We start from the raw sequence: 20,192 nt of genomic DNA, 5'->3' as shown, positions 1-20,192 counted from the left end.
ATCTCTACCCTCCCTCTCATCCCCATTCCCATCTTTGAGATAAATACCAGTATCAGAATAATGTGGACCTTTCCAGACTTTTCTCTCTATATAAAAGCAAAGATGTGGGCTGGGCATGGTGGCTAAGCTAGTCTTGAACTCCAGAACTCAGGTGATCCCTCTGCCTTGGCCTCAAAGAAGAGTTCAAGACCAGTTTAGCCAGCATGGTGAAACCCTATCTCTACTAAAAATACAAAAATTAGCCGGGCATGGTGGGAGGTGCCTGTAATCCCAGCTACTTGGAAGGCCGAAGCAGGAGAATCATTTGAACCCGAGGGTGGTTACAGTAAACCAAGATTGCACCATTGCACTCCAACCTGGGCAACAGAGTGAGACTCTGTCTAAAAAAAAAAGTAATAATAATAAAATAAAATAATAAAAGCAAAAGTGTATATATATGTAGCACTGATACAAGAATTCCTTAACAAAAATGAGGTCATACTGGAGATACTTCTCTTCAGCTTGCTCTTTTCATTTAATGATGTATCATAGCCATCTCTTGATATCAGTATACTTAGATCTCTCATTTTATTAACTGCTACATTATTTTCCAATGTATGGATGTAACTGTCTTTTAAAGGTTTTAATGAGGTGTAACTGACATACACTAAACTGTATTCAAAGTGTAACAAGTTGGTAAGTTTTAATACATGTAGACACTTAAGAAACTTTCACCATAATCAAGAAAATGAACATGTCCGTCCCCTTCAAGTTTCCTTGTGCCCCTTTGTAATTCCTCCCTCCCACTCCTCCCCTTCTCCCCACCCACCTCCACCACTAGCAACCAGTGATCTGCCTTCTGTCTCTATATATTAGTTAGCATTTTCTAGTACAGTACAAGAAAGCATTGTATGTACTCTTTATTTCTAACTTCTTTCACTCAGCATAATTATTCTGAAATTCATCTATGTTGTATATCAATAAATAGGTATATGTTTAAAGAAACTGCCAAGTTCCTTGTTAGTATAGTGGTTACTAAAAACATAACCAAAACAAACGAACTGCGAAGTTGTATTTCAAAATGGTTACACTGTTTTATTTTCCCACCAGCAGTGTATGAAAGTTCCAGTTCCTCTACATCCTTATCAACACTTGGTAAGCTCAGTACTTTTAGCTATTCTAATAGGTGTGCAGTGGTATTTCATTGTGCCTTTCATCTGAACTTTTCTAAGGACTAATTATATTTAGCATCTTTTCATGTGCTTATTTACCATCTGTCTATCTTTTTTGGTGAAGTATCTTAAAATTTTTCATTCATTTTTACTGGGTCCTTTGCTTTCTTACTATTGAATTTTGAGAGTTTTACATTTATTCTGATTATGAATCTTTTATCAACAGTAACAAGGAACAAACTATTGATACATGTGACAACATAGATAAATCTCAAAATAATTATGCTAAGAGAGGTCAGACAAAAAGATAATACATATTATATTATTCTGTTTATATAAAATATTAGAAAATACAAATGAATTTACAATGCATTCTAGATTCTTTATCATTCCTTCTTTTCTATTATTTTGCAGGTGAATTCTCCCTGACACCTAACCTTTTCTAGAGACCTGCTTATCTTTCCCTGTAGGCTTCATTTCAAAGACTAGACTTATGTATTTTCTGCATTTTTCTATAGCAGGAGAGAGTTGGGGTACTGATGGACTCCATTGGGCAGTAGACAGCCTTTATGAGGGTCTGGATCTGCTTTTTGGTTTTGTCAAATGATCCTTTTCTAAAACATTTTTCTTGTAGTTTTTAACTAGCTGGGCATTCAACTGCAGCACTGTTGATGTCATCTATGCTGCCATGACAGTAGCAGCAACGAACACTGCAGTACAGACTGAGCAGTCCCCAGGATCTCTTTATAGTTTCAGGGAGCTCTCTGTCCAAAATCATTGACACATCTATCAGGCACTGTCAACGATCTCATTAAGTGTTGTTTCCATTATGCTTAATGGTTTTCTGCTTCTTTCTGTTTCTGGGTAGTTCCTTGAGGGCTTTGGCGATGATGGCAGAGGCAGAAGGTACCATCTGAATCTGGGCCTACCTGTCCTGAATGGTCTGTATCACTGTAATCCTTACCATTCCAGTTGTCAGTTGCCTTGGTGGTATCATCAACTATTTTTAGAGACAGATCCAGGGATCTATCAGGTTCTGGGCAGACAGGGCAGATGTGGCACCAACTTCCTCATTGGCGCACCTCAGGTCTTACCAGTTTGATCTCATTGTGGTTGAAGTTGTGAGGCATGTGAAAGCAGCTGGTGTCAACTGAACCTGAATGTAGGATGGCTGAAGAAAGTTGCACCTTGGCTTTCTCCAAGTAAAAGCTGAAAAACTGGGTCTGCCTTTTTCTCCCTGCATTAAGTCCTGTGCTAGGTTCACTTACTTACTTGGTATGTGCCCTATTCCCAAAAAAAGTTTCTGCTGGTCTTTGGATAGGTTCCTCAATTCAACATGGTACCCTAAAAAATGGTGAGCCCTCTGGTTTGCTCTGCTGAGACCTCAAATTCTACTGCAGTCAGTAAGAACACTTATTTTAAAGGGTTCTTTTCCAACCTTTGCCAAGGCTGCCTAAGAAACCTTAGGTTTTGCCAGCAAAATTTCTTTCCCTAGTATTGCTTCTAAGGGATACAGTTAGGGTTAAGAGCCACTCAAAGCCACACAAGAATCTACAATTTCTTCTCTGGGTCACTAATTTTCCATGTTTATGAACTTTTTGGGGTTGCTGTTGGAAGAGTGCTGCTTGTTTTTACTATTTCTTATTCAACTGGTTGGAGGAAGAATACTCTATGTTTCAGATTCATCCCATCTTCTTTGCCTGGAAGGCTTCAGTTTATTTGTGAAATAGACTAGAGATCCTTTAGAGCAGTGATCTTCTCTTAGTCCACTCTTGGGTATACTATAGAACCTAGCTCAGTGATGGGCACATTATCAATATACAAAAAGTGCTGGGGATAAAGGATATCACTTCATGTTCTATAATAATTAACTCTAAGGATCTTGAGCAACAGAGCCAAATTAATATTCCCAAATACTTCCTTTTATCACATCACTCATCCAGTTTCAAAGTATGAAGTCTCTCTTCCAACTGGGCTGATCTATTTGCTTGGTTTGAATATATCTCTTGTATTTATTCCCAAATCCACATCTTTATTCATACTACCACTTGTCTAAAACATTATCTTCACTATTTAAATACTCCTTATCCTTCAAAACTCAGGTTAAATTCTACCTGCTCTTCCTATCCTGAATTCCTTTGGACTTCACTGTATTTACACTTATTATAAAGGGCATCCAAATTGGAAAAAAGGAAGTCAAACTGTCACTGTTTGCCGATAATATGATTATATACATAGAAAATCCTAAAGACCCTTCCAAAATGCTCCTAGGTCTGATAAATGAATTCAGTAAAGTTTCAGGATACAAAATCAATGTACATAAACCAGGAACACTGCTACACACCAACAATGGCCAAGCTGAGAATCAACTCAAGAACTCAATCCCTCTTATGAAAGTTGCAAAAAAATAAAATACTTAGGAATATATTTAGCCAAGGAGGTGAAAGACCTCTACAAGGAAATCTACAAAACACTGCTGAAATAAATCACAGATGGCACAAACAAATGGAAACACATCCCATGCTCATGGATGGGTAGAATCAATATTGTAAAAATTACCATACTGCCAAAAGCAATCTAGAGATTCAATGCAATTCCCATCAAAATACCATCATCATTCTTCATAGAAATAGGAAAAACAATCCTAACATTTATATAGAACCAAAAAAGAGCCTATATAGCCAAAGCAACACTAAGCAAAAATAAATCTGGAGGCATCATATTGCCCAACTTCAAACTATACTATCAGGCTTTAGTTACCAAAACAGCATAGTGCTGGTATAAAAATAGGCATATAGACCAATGGAACAGAACATAGAACTCAGAAATAAAGCCAATACTTACAGCCAACTAATCTTCAACAAAATATACAAAAACATGAACTAGGGAAAGGACACTCCATTTAATAAATGGTCCTGGGATAACAGACAAGCCACATATAGAAGAATGGACCCTCATCTCTCACCTTACGCAAAAATCAACCCAAGATGGATCAAAAATTTATTTATTTATTTAATGTAGAAAAGCAATTCATTCCATTTTAAGCACTTATACAGTTAGTCATGGAGTGTAACAGGCCTGCTGGTGAAACAGGTCACCCAAAATGGCATCAAACTAGTGTTCAAGGACTAACTCCTAAAAAAAAAGCAACTTTTATCAAGGATTAATTTAATTTTTCAAACAAATACAAGTTATTGATTCACTCTTCTCAACTTGACTGTCTACCTGTGGTATAACTCTCAGGTAAAAACATACATCTTTACAACTTGGTGATCCCAAGTTAAAAAACAAAAACACCATTTCACAGAAAGGTAAGAAACAACATGAAAACAGCTCAAGAACTATACTAACAAGCAAAGATATATGGGGAAAGAGGAACATGTAGTTTTGACTTAACTGAAGAAACCAAGAAGAAACTGGTCTATCTATGAAAATGTGCATCCTGCGATGTCAGGTGTCAAGATTTGAGTAGGAATCTATATGACTTGAATCTTCCCTATTTCCTGAATAAAAGTGACAAGTTTCAGTATTTATACTTCATGGCTCAGACACCTACCTCATTTGGCTCTATTCCTTATTTATTCTAGCCTTTACTTAAATGAGTCTGAAAAACTTGGGGATATAGCTTAAGAAAAATGATCACACATAATATTCCCCTTTCTGTAGCTACTTTAGACCTGGGTTTGTTACTAGAAAATTCCTGAAGAAAATTTCAATGTAAGTCTATGGCTTTGCTGAATCAAGCCCCCAATTTAGAAAACACCTACTGTTTGGGCTAATAGCATTACTGGTGGTACCTATTATATAGAGGGATAGCTGAACAAAGTCTGTGTCTCAAAACCAAAGTTAAATCACTCTCAGGGTTGAGAAGAAAAAAGGGGAATCTAAAATCACAAGAAGTAAAGACATATATATCTAGGACCCTTGTCCTTCCGGATCCATGCTTCCTTCAGGGTCTTCATCATTATAAATGTTCTCTGCCATTTGCCACACTTGCATGATATTATCTTCTGATACAGAACAAATCACTCAAGACTCATTGGGATTCCAGGAGAAATCAGATATCTTGGCAGTATGACCACCATGAACAAACAACAACTTTGGTGGCGCATCTTCTACATCTTCTGGGGATCGTTCTTCTCCAATTTTACTTAAATCGCAGACATTCAGTCTGCGATCAGTACCACTGGAAGCCAAAATGGTCTCATTGTGAGGTGACTACTGAACCTGGAATATTTCATCCTTATGTGATTCAAAGGAACGTAACTTAAGTTTCAGATTTCTCAGATCCCACAAAGCAACAGTCTTGTCAGCTGATCCTGTGGCAAGAATGAACTCATGATAAGGATTGAAAGAGAGACAGTTCACTTCAGCAGTGTAAGCGTCAACTGAGTGGCTTGGTTTGGAAGTATTGTTTGAACGAGTATCCCAAATCATAAGTTTCTGATCATCAGCTACTGACCCAAACAGAGACTCATGGAGCAGATGCCAGGAAACATCTTCTACTACTGCTGTATGCCCTGTAAAGATGGTTTTCGCATCCACCACTTTTCCCTCCTTTGGAATGGCACTGATGTCCCACAGGCAGATGGTGTTGTCATCTGAAGCACTAAGCAAGTGCCCACTGAGATTTGGGTTCCAAGAAAGCCCATAGCCTTCCTTCTGATGTCCATGGAGACGCAAATCTGGGTTGCATTCTCCAGAAGGATCGGGTTTAGAAGGATGTTTTTTATAGTCAAAGACAAGAACATTACTGGAAGGAGTCTTTGTTGCAATGATACAAGGGTTCTGGGGCATATAATGAGTCCTGTTTACTTCTCCTTCATGGATGATCTTGATTTCTGTTTCAATTTTTCCTCGAACTGAACCAAAACCTCCAAATTCTCCTTTCTCACTGTTATAGTGTGATGCATCAAACTGAGCATCATCATTAGGGAGCTGCACACTGGCTATCACAAGATGGTTTTGTTCATCCAATGTGTGTGTCCCCAGCACAAGTCGATGAATGCTGAAATCTTTCCCTTCTGGTCTGGTTACATCTGGAAGCCACTGGGCAGTTAGGCTGGGCCACTCCATAGCATGGTTCATCACCAAATCATAAAGAAAAGGAGTGTTCTTTTTTCATATTTTGTACTCCTCGTTAATCACTCGTTCTTTCACTGCGTCATCGAAGGCTGGTTCCTTGTCGGCCAGGGCGAGAAAGCGAGTGGGGGGAATCCTGGGGTCAAGCATTGCAGGAGGGGCAGGGAGGCTGCAAGCGCTGGCTCTACATGTGAGGCCTCTATTGTTTCCAAAGATTTAAATCTAAGACTTGAAACCATAAAAATCCTAGAAGATAACATTGTAAAAACTCTTCTAGACGTTGGCTTAGGCAACAAATTCATGACTAAGACCCCAAAAGCAAGTGCAACAAAAACAAAAATAAATAAATGGGACCTAGGTAAACTAAAAGCCTTCTGCAAAGCAAAAGAAATAATTAGCAGAATAAACAAACAACCCACAGAGTGGGAGAAAATATTTGTAAACTATGTATCTGACAAAGGACTAATACCCAGAATCTACAAGGAACTCAAACAAATCAGCAAGAAATAAAGCATATAATCCCATCAAAAAGTGGGCAAAGGACATGAATAGACAATTCTCAAAAGAAGATGTACAGTCAACAAACATGAAAAAAATATTCAGCATCACTAGTTATCAGGGAAATGCAAATGAAAACCACAATGAGATACCACCTTACTCCTGCAACAATGGCCATAAAAAAATAGAAAATAATAAATGTTGGCATGTATGTGGTGAAAAGGAAACACTTTTACACTGCTGGTGGGAATGTAAACTAGTACAATCACTATGGAAAACAGTATGGAGATTCCTTAAAGAACTAAAAGCAGAACTACCATTTGATCCAGCAATCCAACTACTGGTATCTCCCAAAAGAAAAGAAGTCATTATATGGAAAACAAAAAACAAACACCACACATGCACATGCATGTTTGCAGCAGCACAATTTGTAATTGCAAAAATATGGAACCAATCTAAATGCCCATCAACCAACAAGTGGATAAAGGAAATGTAGTATATACACACTATGGAATACTACCCAGCCATAAAATGGAATAAAATAAAAGCCTTTGCAGCAACTTGGATAGAACTGGAGACCATTATTCTAAGTGAAGTAACTCAGGAATGGAAAACCAAATATCATGTGTTCTCCCTTATAAGTGGGAGCTAAGCTATGAGAATGCAAAGGCATAAGAATGACAGAATTGACTTTGGGGACTCAGGGAGAAGGGTGGGAGGGGTGTGAGGTATACAAGACTCCATATTAGGTACAGTGTACACTGCTCAGGTGACAGGTGCACCAAAATCTCAGAAATCACCACTAAAGAACATATCCATGTAACAAAAAACCACCTGTTCTCCAGAAACTACTAAAATAAAATTAAGAAAAGAAAAAAAAATCTTTCTGAGATTCACATGGCTGTTTAGATTTGGATTTTTTTAAAAAAATTCTGAAGTCCATGGTTTAGCCACTGTATTAGCTTTCATTGTAGAGAAAAAAAAATCAAAACTACAATGAGATATCATCTCATGCCAGTCAGAATGGCATTTTTTTTTTTTTAGATGGAGTTTTGCTCTGGTTGCCCAGGCTGGAGTGCAATGGCGTGATCTCGGCTCACCACAAGCTCTACCTCCGGGTTCAAGTGATTCTCCTGCCTCAGCCTCCTGAGTAGCTGTGATTACAGCCATGAACCACAACACCCGGCTAATTTTGTATTTTTAGTAGAGACAGGGTTTCTCCATGTTGGTCAGGCTGATCTCGAACTTCCAACCTCAGGTGATCCACCTGCCTCGGCTTCCCAATGTGCTAAGATTACAGGCATGAGCCACTGCCCCCAGCCAGAATCATGATTATTAAAAAGGAAACAATAGATTCTGGTGAGGCTATGGAGAAATAGCAAGGATTTTTTTTTTTTTTTGAGACAGAGTCTCACTTTGTCATCAGTCTGGAGTGCAGTGGCATGATCTCGGCTCACTGCAACCTCTGCCTCCCTGGAGGGAACAACGACACACAGGGGTATGTCAGGGCATGAAGGGCAAGGGGAGAGAGAGCTTTAGGACAAATACCTAATGCATGCAGGGCCTAAAACCTAGATGATGGGTTGATAGGTGCGGCAAACCACAATGGCACATGTATATCTATGTAACAAACCTGTATATTCTGCACATGTGTCCTGGAACTCAAAGAAAAAGAAAAAAGAAAAAAAGAAAGAAAAGAAAACTACAAAAAAAATCCACATCTGGATCAGGTACAGCAGCTCACACCTATAATCCCAGCACTTTGGGAGGCCAAGGCGGGTGGATCATCTGAGGTCAGGAGTTCGAGACCAGCCTGGCCAACATGGCAAAACTCCATCTCTACTAAAAATACAAAAAATTAGCCGGGCATGATGGCAGGCGCTGTAATCCCAGCTACTTGGGAGGCTGAGGCAGGAGAATCGCTTGAACCCGAGAGGTGGAGACTGCAGTGAACTGAGATCGAGCCATTGCACTCCAGCCTGAAGACAGAGCAAGACTCCATCTCAAAAAACAACAACAAAAAAAACCCCCAAAACAATAACAACAAAACACACCTGTATTGAGCATGTCAAAAACAAAAAGAACTATGTATGAAACAGGGCAAGAGGAATCAGATGATAAGTACAATTATTATATAAGGGAAATTATATAATAATTCTTTTTTTTTTTTTTTTTTTTTTTGAGACGGAGTTTCGCTGTTGTTACCCAGACTGGAGTGCAATGGCACGATCTCGGCTCACCACAACCTCCGCCTCCTGGGTTCAAGCAATTCTCCTGCCTCAGCCTCCCAAGTAGCTGGGACTACAGGCACGCACCACCATGCCCAGCTAATTTTTGTATTTTTAGTAGAGACGGGGTTTCATCTTGTTGACCAGGATGGTCTCAATCTCTTGACCTCGTGATCCACCCGCCTCGGCCTCCCAAAGTGTTGGGATTATAGGCGTGAGCCACCACATCCGGCCAATGAAGAATTCTTCATTGAGATTCTGGAAACTATTATTTAAGTGGGTTACAAAATAGAAGTCATGTTGCAACACACAGGTCTTACCTTGGATCTATAGAGAAAGACTTAGCTCAGTGCTTTTTAAACTAAAGGTCATAAACCTTGGTGAGTCATGAAATCAATTTAGTTAGTCTAAGCAACCCTTGAAAAAGCAATAGAAACAGTAGAATAGAATAAATGGAAAATACTGGTCCACACTGTACATGGTAAAAACTGTACTGGAAACTTTTTTCCCTGTTTTATATATATGTATAGGTTATATACATATGCGCTGTTCCATGATGGAAAGTGTTTCTTACTGTGGAGCATGCCAATTGCCTAGCTGATGTAGTCATACAACACAAATGCTTAGCGCTTCCTTATAAATGGCTGAGATCCTTGGAAAGTTCCTATATGCTTAAACCAAGAACAGTGTGGAATACGGAATGATTTTTCCAAATAACTGTGTAAGTTGCTGTATATAGACAGATCTCTGCGCCATGTCTCAAAAGGATTTTGAACTTCGTTTCCTGTCAGCACCCTTGAAAATTGATAAAGGTACTAAGTATAATTAAAAGACAATAGGCAGAATATAAAATGGTTCAGTCACTATGGAAAACAGTTTGAGGTTCTCAAAAACTTAAACACAGAATTACCATATGACCCTTCAATTCCACTCCTGGGTACATATTCCAAAGAAATGAAAGCAGAGATCCAAACAAGAATATAGTTCGCCCATGTTCATAGCAGCACTATTCACAAGAGGCAAAACGGGAGAACAGCCCAAATGTCTATCAGTAAATGAATAAATAAACCAACTGTGATTTATCATTCAACCATAAAAAGAACAAAGTGCCAATACATGCTACAAGGTATAGAAACCTCTTTTTTTTTTTGAGACGGAGTTTCGCTCTTGTTACCCAGGCTGGAGTACTACGGCACGATCTCAGGTCATGGCAACCTCCACCTCCTGGGTTCAGGCAATTCTCCTGCCTCAACCTCCTGAGTAGCTGGGATTACAGGCACACACCACCATGCCCAGCTAATTTTTCGTATTTTTAGTAGAGACAGGGTTTCACCATGTTGACCAGGATGGTCTCGATCTCTTGACCTCATGATCCACCCGCCTTGGCCTCCCAAAGTGCTGGGATTACAGGCGTGAGCCACCGCGCCCGGCTGGTATAGGAACCTCTAAGACATTATGCTAAGTGAAAGAAGCCAGACATAAAAGGTCACATTGTATGATTCCATATCTATGAAATATCCAGAATGGCTGGGTGCAGAGGCTCACATCTGTAATCCCAGCACATTGGGAGGCCAAGACAAGTGGATCACTTGAGCCTAGGAGTTAAAGACCAGCATGGGCAACATGGCGAAACCCCATCTATACTAAAAATATAAAAAATTAGCCAGGCATGGTGGCACATGCCTGTAGTTCCAGCTACCTGGGAGGCTGAGGTGGGAGTATCACTTGAGCCCAGGTGGTTGAAGCTGCAGTGAGCTATGACTATGCCACTGCACTCCCATCTGGGCAAGAGAGCAAGACCCTGTCTCAAACAAACAAACAAATGAAAAAGGAAAGACTAGATCAACTGTGGTGGCTCATTCCTGTGATCTCAGCATTTTAGAAGGCTGAGTCAGGACGATTGCTTCAGCCCAGGAGTTCAAGACCAGTCTGGGCAACACAGTGAGACCTCATCTCCACAAAAAAATTAAAAATTAGACAGGCATGGTAGCACAGACCTGTAATCTCAGCTACTTGGGGGGCTAAGGCAGGAGGATCACTTGAGCCAAGGAGGTGAAAGCTACAATGAGCCATGATTGTGCCACTGCACTCCATCCAGTCTGGTGACAGAGCGAGATGCTGTCTTTAAATTATTTATTTATTTATTTATTTATTTAGTAAGTAGGTAAAAGACTATAAGCAGATATAAGTACTAATAATACAAATATCCAGAATCTGGAAGACAAAACTTTCTCAGGATATTAGAAACTAAACAAAAAAGGGTATCTTTATTTTTTCTTAATTTTTTTTAAAATATGGTCATATAGAGAGTAAATCATCCTTACAAACCAAAGGCTAAATGGAAAAATGAACTGTAGATAATTCTGAGCAACATTTCTGAGAGAAAACTGGCATGTACTTTTCTAGAAACATCTTTAAAGAAATCAAATTCGGACATGGGGGTGGAGAGACACAAAAAAAATCAAATTCAGGCTGGGTCTGGTGGTTCCTGACTGTAATCCCAGCACTTTGGGAGTCCAAGGCAGGAGGACTGCTTGAGGCCAGTAGTCTAAGGCCAGCCTGAGCAACATGGAAAGACCCCTCCTCTACACACACACACACACACACACTTAAAAATTGCCATATGGTGCCATTGTGCTTCAGCCTGGGTGACAGGGCAAGACTCTATCTCAAAAATAAAATAAAATAAAATTCAGCAAGAGAGGAAACACTATTCTTAAATATAAAGGAGAAAATAAGGAAGAAAACAAAAACTTTTGAACAGAATTTTGGACTTGAAGGATGGGGAGAACAAACCAGTTTTCGTTTAATTTACAAATCTCTTTAAGGAAAAAAAAAGAAGAAAAAAAGGTGCGTGGGAAGATAATGTGAATCAAATACCTTCCTCTTCCCTAGGTGAAACAATTTTTATTACTCCTATTACAATATGTATCTGTGTTGGTAGGGAGTTCACCACGGGTGGCCAGTGCAGACTGGCCAACCCCCTTAGGGGGTATGCTATGGTGATGGATGGCTGTCTAGACTAGATCAATGTTTTTCAAACTGAGTAACAGAGCCCTAAGGGTCCTCTAGGCCCTAGAGTAAGTGAAGAGAAGCGGGAGAGGAAAAGGAAGTGGTGCTGATGATGCTCCAGGCCTCTATGCCTACTTCATTCAGGGAAGGTTTGCTTTTACCTTTTTAATCCTAGGATTCCATGTTAAAGTTTCATTTGAAAAAAGTTCTGTTGCTAAAGAAAAGTGTAAAAACCACTGGACTGAATCAAGGGTTCCCAAACCTAGCTCCTCAACAGGATTACTAAAAGAGCTTTTTCAAGTTAGAAATTCCTGGGCCATACCTCTAGACCTACTGAAAAAGTAACTCCCTGAAGGATTCTCGTGCAGCCAGCCCAAAGCTAGTCCGTGTTTGAGAAGCGCTGGACCAGATGATCCTTGCTTTCCTGAGAGTCTATGACAAAACAGCTCAGGCAAGAGAGCAGGTGGTAGCAGATGGAAAAAGAGAATATAGTTAGCTAAATCACTAAGGTCTAATGAAGAAAACAAAAAAGTTGGTAAATGAGGAGCTTGCCTAAGATCAGAAGTTGCTCTGGAGATTTAATTGACTGGCAAAGGGCCCATTTCATCTTATAGCATGCGATAACTATCCATATCGGTGATGGTAGTCAACATGGTTTAATGGAGCAGCTGTCCAAAAAAGTATAATGTGAACTACATATGTAGTTTTAAAATGTCTAGTAGCCATGATAAAGAAAAGTGAAAATAAAGAGGTGAAATTAATTTTAAAAATACATTTTATTCACACCAGGTACAGTGGCTCAAGCTTGTAATCTTGGCACTTTGGGAGTCCGAGGTGGGCAGATCACCTGAGGTCATGAGTTTGAGACTTGCCTGGCCAACATGGCAAAACCTTGTCTCTACAAAAAAATACAAAAATTGAAAGATGGCCGACCACTAACAGCTCAGGATTGTAGCTCCCAGTGAAAGCCCAGAGAACGAGACGACGCCACACTTTTAGACAAATTTTCGTCACTCACCGATCAGCCGATTCCCAGTGGAGGAGCCCCACGGGTCGCCAGCGAGACTCTTGTGGCCGCCGCAGCGGTTTTGCCGGCGTCTAGGCGCAGCAGCTCTTCATGCAGAGCCAACGGGACTGCTTCCCCTACTGACCGGGGTTTGGAGCTCCGGGAAGTCAGAGCCGCTTGTTGCGGACTCAAGAGGGAAGCCAGACCAGAGATTCCCGGGCAGAAGAGCACCATCAGTCTTACCGCTGCTATTTAGGCTGCCACAGTGGGTTGCTCGGATCCCAACACTGGGAATCAATAAGTCGGACGTCGACTCAGAAAACTAATTAGAAAGGCGGTTCATCTACAATGAAGGGAAAAAAACAGCCTAAGAAGGCCGAGTATACTCAAAATCAGAACCCATCAGCAACAGAACAAGCCCTGATGGAAAAGGACTCATCAGCAACCGAACAAGCCCTGATGGAAAAGGACTCATCAGTAACGGAACAAGCCCTGATGGAAAAGGACTGTGTTCCATTATCTGAAGTAGGCTTTAAAAGGTGGATGATAAGAAACTTCTGGGAGTTAAAGGAACTCGTTCTAACCCAATGTAAAGAAACTAAGAACTTGGAAAAAAGGTTAGATGAAATGTTGAAAAGAATAGACAATATAGAGAGGAATACAAATGAACTTATGGAGTTGAAAAATACAACATGAGAACTTAGTGAAATATGTACAAGCTTAAACAGCCGAATGGATCAAGCAGAAGAAAGGGTATCAGAGGTCGAAGATCAACTTAATGAAACAAAACAACAAGACAAGAATAGAGAAAAAAGGATAAAAAGGAATGAGCAAAGTCTCCAAGCAATATGGGACTATGTGAAAAGACCTAATATACGCTTGATTGGTGTACCTGAATGTGACGGAGAGAATGAATTCAAGCTGGAAAATACTCTCCAGGACATTATCCAGGAAAATTTTCCTAATTTAGCAAAGCAGGACACTATTCAACCCCAGGTAATACAGAGAACACCACAAAGATATTCCTCAAGAAGACCAACCCCAAGGCACATAATCGTTAGATTCACCAAGATCGAAACGAAGGAGAAAATATTAAGGGCAGCCAGAGAGAAAGATCAAGTTACCCATAAAGGTAAGCCTATTAGGCTTACAGCAGATCTCTCAGTGGAAACCCTACAAGCTAGAAGAGAGTGGGGGCCAATATTCAATATACTTAATCAACAGAACTTTCAGCCCAGAATTTCATATCCTGCCAATTTAAGCTTTACATTTGAAGGAAAAATAAAATTTTTTAGGAACAAGCAAGTACTCAGAGATTTTATTACCACCAGGCCTGCTTTACAAGGACTTCTAAAAGAAGCACTATACACAGAAAGGAACAACCAGTATGACCCTTTCTAAAAATACACCAAAAAGTAAAGAGCATTAACATAAAGAAGAATTTTTATCAATGAAAGGACAAAATAGCCAGTTAATATCAAACGGCAGCAACCCTAAATTTAAATCGACCAAATCTCCCAATCAAAAGATACAGACAAAATCTAACAGTATATCCAAAGATTTACATAGACTCAAAATAAAGCGTTGGAAAAAAAAACGTACCAACCAAATGGAGAGCAAAAATAAATAAATAAAAAGCAGGAGTTGCAATTTTCACATTTGACAAAACAGATTTCAAAGCTACAAGGATACAAGGATTAATGTAATAATAAGAGATCTTAACACCCAGATACATAAGACCCATAATAAGATTTAGATTCAACGAGACAGAAAATTGATAACGATATCCGGGACTGGAACTAAGATCCAGAACAAATAAACTCAATAGAGCTCTCCATTTTAAACACACAAAATATACATTATCCACAAAATCTAACGATATATCTAAAGATATACAAAGACTCAAAACAAGGGGATGGAAAAAAACTCACCAACCAAATGGAGAGCAAAAATAAATAAATAAAAAGCAGGAGTTGCAATTCTCACACTTAATAAAATAGATTTCAAAGCTACAAGGATGCAAGGGTAAAAGGATTAATGCAACAATAAGAGATCTTAACACCCAGATACATAAGACACATAATGAGATTTAGATTCAACGAGACAACAAATTGATAACGATATCCAGGACTTGAACTCAGAGCCAGAACAAATAAACACAATAGAGGTCTCCATTTTAAACACATAAAATATGCATTAACCACTTTAAACACTCAAAATATTGATCGGCCATTATTGAAAACCATTTTAGGAATGAAGTAATATTCCTTTTTCCCTCTTTTTCTTTTTTTCCCCTTCTTCTTCTAAAAAAAAAAAAAACAAAAACAAAAATTAGCTGGGCATGGTAGCAATATGGAAGGAAAGAGCATGGTCTCTTTAAATGATACCGAAGGGAGGAAGGGAAGTGCTGGGTAGAGGAGGACGTGGTCCCTGGCTAGTGCTCCACTCACACAGACCTAGGTAAGGACAGGTGTTTCCTGCCCAAATGTTGCATTTCCTGACTGCCCTGGCCTGCCATGCCCCAATCCTATGCCTATAAAACCCCCTGAGACCCCAGCAGGTAGAAAAACAGGCGGCTGGATATTGAGACGCATATAAGCAGGCACCTGCATATTGGCAAGCCACTGACTAGCAGAAGGATGCAAAGTTTGGCCAGAGCAGTCTGAGGAGAGTCCAGTCCACTAAGTTGCTCTACTCCAGAGGAAAACCATCTCCCTTCTGGCTCTCCCATCTGCTGAGAGCTACTTCCCCTCAATAAAACCTTGCACTCATTCTCCAAGATTACATGTGATCCGATTCTTCCAGTACACCAAGGCAAGAACCCCAGGATACAGAAAGCCCTCTGTCTGTGATAAAGCAGGGGTCTTGATTGAGCTGACTAACACAAACTGCCTAAGGATGGCTAAACTAAAAGAGCACCCTGTAACACACGACCACTGGGGTTTCAGGAGCTGTAAACGTTCACCCCTGGAGACTGCCATGGGGTCAGAGCCCTACAGCCTGCCTGTCTGTATGTTCCCCTAGAGAGTTCAGCAGCAGGGCACTAAAGAAGCAAGCCACACCCTGACTGCACGCCCTGTGAAGGGGACATGGGAACATTTCCCATTTCAATGGTGCATGCTTATAATTCCAGCTACTCAGGAGGCTGAGGCAGGAGAATTGCTTGAACCTGGGAAGCAGAGGTTGCAGTGAGCTGAGATTGCCTGGGTGACAGAGTGAGACTGTTTAAAAAAAAAAAAATTTACATATATATACATATATATATACACACACAAACGTGTTCATATATGTATGTGTGTGCATATATAAAATTTAATACATATATCCAAATATCCACCCATTTTAATGTATAATTCAATATAAAAATTATTAATGAGATTGTTTACCTGATTTTTTGTACTAAGTTTTTAAAATCTTACAGCACATCTCAATTCAACCCAGTTAGTAATGTATTTTAAGTGCTCAATAACCACATGTGGCTAGTGGCTACCATACTGTATAGTGCAGAACTAAGTAATTAAAAAGTCAATGTATTCTCTTTCAAAATTGAGATTCATTTACAATAAAAACATAAAAAGCCTATGAATCCCTTTCCTAGCTCCATAGATGCTATTCCAGAGGCTAGTCTGATAACAGTTTTGTCTGCAGATTCATACCCAACTTGACTTCTTTAGCTCTGACCACTCTCCCTTTTCCCAGCAGCAGTGTCTATGTGCTGGACATTCACACCTGAATGTCCTGCTCACAAAGCCTATCCAAAATGTCTAAATGCCATCTTTCTTCCAAAATAAAACAAATAAATTTACCTCTTGATTTTCCAGTTTCTATCATTTACTTAAGATCAAAACTTCAGAGTCAACTTCTTCCTTTTCCTTTATTCTGCACAAGCACCAAGTTCTATTTATTCTTCTGTCATGATCTCTTGCTCACTGGCCCTTTCCTGCTTCTAATTCCCCCTGCTAATCAGTCTAGTATGGTGTTACCAAATACATACACTTAATACACTAAGTATAATGTCATTTATCTTCAGTGGCTCTATAATGCCTTATACTTCAGCTATGAATTCAGGACCATGCACAATCCTAAACCTACCCCTCTCCCTCATCTGGCCTATGTCATTCCAACCTTATCTTTCACCAGTCTCCTAGAAAAGCCTTTCTTAAGGCAAACTATCCTGTGCCCTGTCTCCTGAAAATAACTAACATTTCCTCATCTCAGTGCTTTATGATTTTCTATCCACCTAGAATGTCTTTATTTCAGTTTACCTAGTCAAAACATTAATTCAACAAATATTTGTGTGTCAGGCATTGTGCCATGTGCTGAAGGCAATATAAATAGAGGCATACCTTGTATAATTGTGCTTTGCATTATCACTCTTTACAGTTACTGCATTTTTTTACCAATTGAAGGTTTGTGGCAATCCTGCATTGAGCAAGTCTATCGGCACCATTTTTTCAACAGCATGTGCTCACCTCATGTCTCTGTTACATTTTGGTAATTCTTGTAATATTTCCAACTGTTTCATTATTATTATATCTGTTATGATCTATGATCAGTGATCTTTGATGTTACTATTGTAATGGTTTTAGAGCACCATGAACCATACCCATATAAAACAGCAAACTTAATTGATAAATGTTATGTATGTTCTGACTGCTCCACTGACCTGGCTTTCCCTGTGTCTTTCCCTCTCTTCAGGCTCCCCTATTCCCTGAAACACAAAAATATTGAAATGAGGCCAGTTGTTACCCTACAATGGCCTCTATGTGTTCAACTGAAAGGAAGAGTTATATATCTCTCACTTTAAAGCAAAAGCTAGAAAAGATTAAGCTTAGTAAGGAAGGCCGATTGTAAGCTGAGACAGGCCAAAATCTATGCCTCTTGTACCAGTCAAGTTGTGAAATGCAAAGAAAAGTTCTTAAAGGAAATTAAAGATGCTACTCCAGGCTGAGTGCAGTGGCTCATGCCTGTAATCCCAGCACTTTGGAAGCCTAGGCTGGGAAGATCACTTGAGCTCAGGAGTTCAAGACCAGCTTGGGCAACATGGTGAAACCCAACCTCTGTAAAAAATAAAAAAATTAGCCAGGCACGGTGGTGTATGCCTATAGTCCCAGCTACCTGGGAGGCTGAGGTCATAGAATCACTTGACCCAGGAGGTTGAAGCTGCAGTGAACTGTGACCACACCACTGCACTTCAGCTTGGTGACAGTCTCCCTTTCTCAAAAAAAAAAAAAAGATGCTACTCCAGTGAATACAGAATGAAAAGTAAGTGAAACAGTATTCCTGATATGGAGAAAGTTTTACTGGTCTACATAAAAGATAAAAACCAGCCACAATATTCCCATAAACCAAAGCCTAATCCAGAGCAAGGCCCTAACTTTCTTTGATTCTATGAAGGCTCAGAGAGATGATGCAGCTGCAGAAGAAAAGTGAAGCTAGTGGAGGTTGGTTCATAAGGTTTAAGGAAAGAAGCCATCTCCATAGCATAAAAGTGCAAAGCAAAGCAGTAAGTGCTGATGGAGAAGCTGTAGCATCAAGTATCCAGAAGATCCAGCAAAGATCACTGATGAAGGTGGTTACACTAAAAAACAAATTTTCAATGTAAATAAAACAGCTTTCTATTGGAAGATGTCATCTAAGTCTTTCATAGTCAGAAAGAAGTCAATGCCTGGCTTCAAAGCTTCAAAGGGCAGGCTGACTCTCTTGTTAGGGGTTAATGCAGTTGGTGACTTTAAGCTGAATCCAGTGCTTATTTACCATTCCAAAATCCTAGGGCCCTTAAAAATTATGCGGAATCTACTCTGCGTGTACTCTATAAATGAAACAACAAAGCCTGGATGACAATACATTTGTTTGCAGCATGGTTTACTGAACATTTTAAGCCCACTGTTGAGACCTAATGCTCAGAAAAAGGAATTGCAAAATACTGCTGCTCACTGACAATATACCTTGTCACCCCAGAGTTTGATGGAAATGTATAAGGGTATTAATGTTGTTTTCATGCCTAACAAAATATCTGTTCTGCAGCCCATGGATCAACGAGTAATTTCAACTTTCAAGGCTTATTTAGGAACTACATTTCATAAGGCTATAGCTGCCATAAATAATAATTCCTCTAATGGATTTGGGCAAAGTGAACTGAAAACATTCTGGAAAGGATTCACCAATCTACATGCCATTAAGAACATTTGTGATTCATGGGAGGAGGTCAAAATAATAACATCAATAGGATTTTGGAAGAAGCTGATTCTAACCCTCATGGATGACTCTGAGGGGTTCCAATCAGTGGAAAAAGTAACTGCAGATATGGTGGAAACAGCAAGGGAACTAGAATTAAAAGTGGGGCCTAAAGATGTGACTGAATTGCTGCAATCTCATGATAAAACTTGGAACAGATGAGGAGTTCCTCTGTAGGGATGAGCAAAGAAAGTAGTTTCTTGAGATGGAATCTACTGGGGGTAAAGACACTGTGTATATTGTGGAAATTATAACAAAGAATATTTAGAATATTACATATACTTAGTTGATAAAACAGTGGCAGGATCTGAGAGGACTGACTTATTTTGAAAGTTCTACTGTAGGTAAAATGCTGTCAAACAGCATCACATGCTACAGAAAAATCTTTCATGAAAGGAAGAGTCAGCTGATGAGGCAAACTCCATTGTTTTCTTAAGAAACTGCCATAGCCACTCCAAGCACCACCCTGATCAGTCAGCATCCATCAACATTGAGGTAAGACCCTCTGCCAACAAAAAGATTATGACTCACTGAAGGCTCAGATGACTGTTAGCATTTTTTAGCAACAAATTACTTTTTAATTAGGTTTGTATATTGGTTTCTTAGACATAATGCCATTGTACACTTAAGAGACTACAGCATAGTGTAAACATAACTTTTATATGCATTGGGAAACCAAAAAATGTGTGCGACTCACTTTATTGCAGTATTTGCTTTATTGCAGTGGTCTCAACGAATCCCACAACATTTCTGAGGTATGCCTGTATGTAATCCTAATCTCAGTTTTCCCTCACTTTAAGAAATCTTCCTATGCCCAAACAGAAGTGGTTTTGCATTACCAAGTTGTTCTCATACGGCATATAGCCTGTAACACTCACTGAGCACTGACAACTTACTGCCTTGTATGGGTAATTATCAGCTTTTTCTATAAACATCGATCTTTCCAAATAGTGTGGATTTCCTAAAAGCATGGACAAG

The 20,192-nt window shown here is 39.5% G+C and overlaps 1 protein-coding gene and 1 pseudogene across 11 annotated transcripts in view; both read right to left on the bottom strand.

Moving 5' to 3' along the window:
- Positions 1-20,192, bottom strand: part of METTL8 (methyltransferase 8, tRNA N3-cytidine) — a 134,777-nt gene that overhangs the window by 70,096 nt on the left and 44,489 nt on the right. The gene's annotated exons all lie outside the window — the stretch shown is intronic.
- LOC103793736 (histone-binding protein RBBP4 pseudogene) lies at positions 830-11,662 on the bottom strand (annotated as a pseudogene).

The sequence above is a fragment of the Callithrix jacchus genome, chromosome 6, assembly GCF_049354715.1.
Source record: "Callithrix jacchus isolate 240 chromosome 6, calJac240_pri, whole genome shotgun sequence".
Lineage (NCBI taxonomy): Eukaryota > Metazoa > Chordata > Mammalia > Primates > Cebidae > Callithrix > Callithrix jacchus.
The sequence above is the reverse complement of the archived record's forward strand: the minus strand, read 5'-3'. Positions and strand labels throughout refer to the sequence as shown.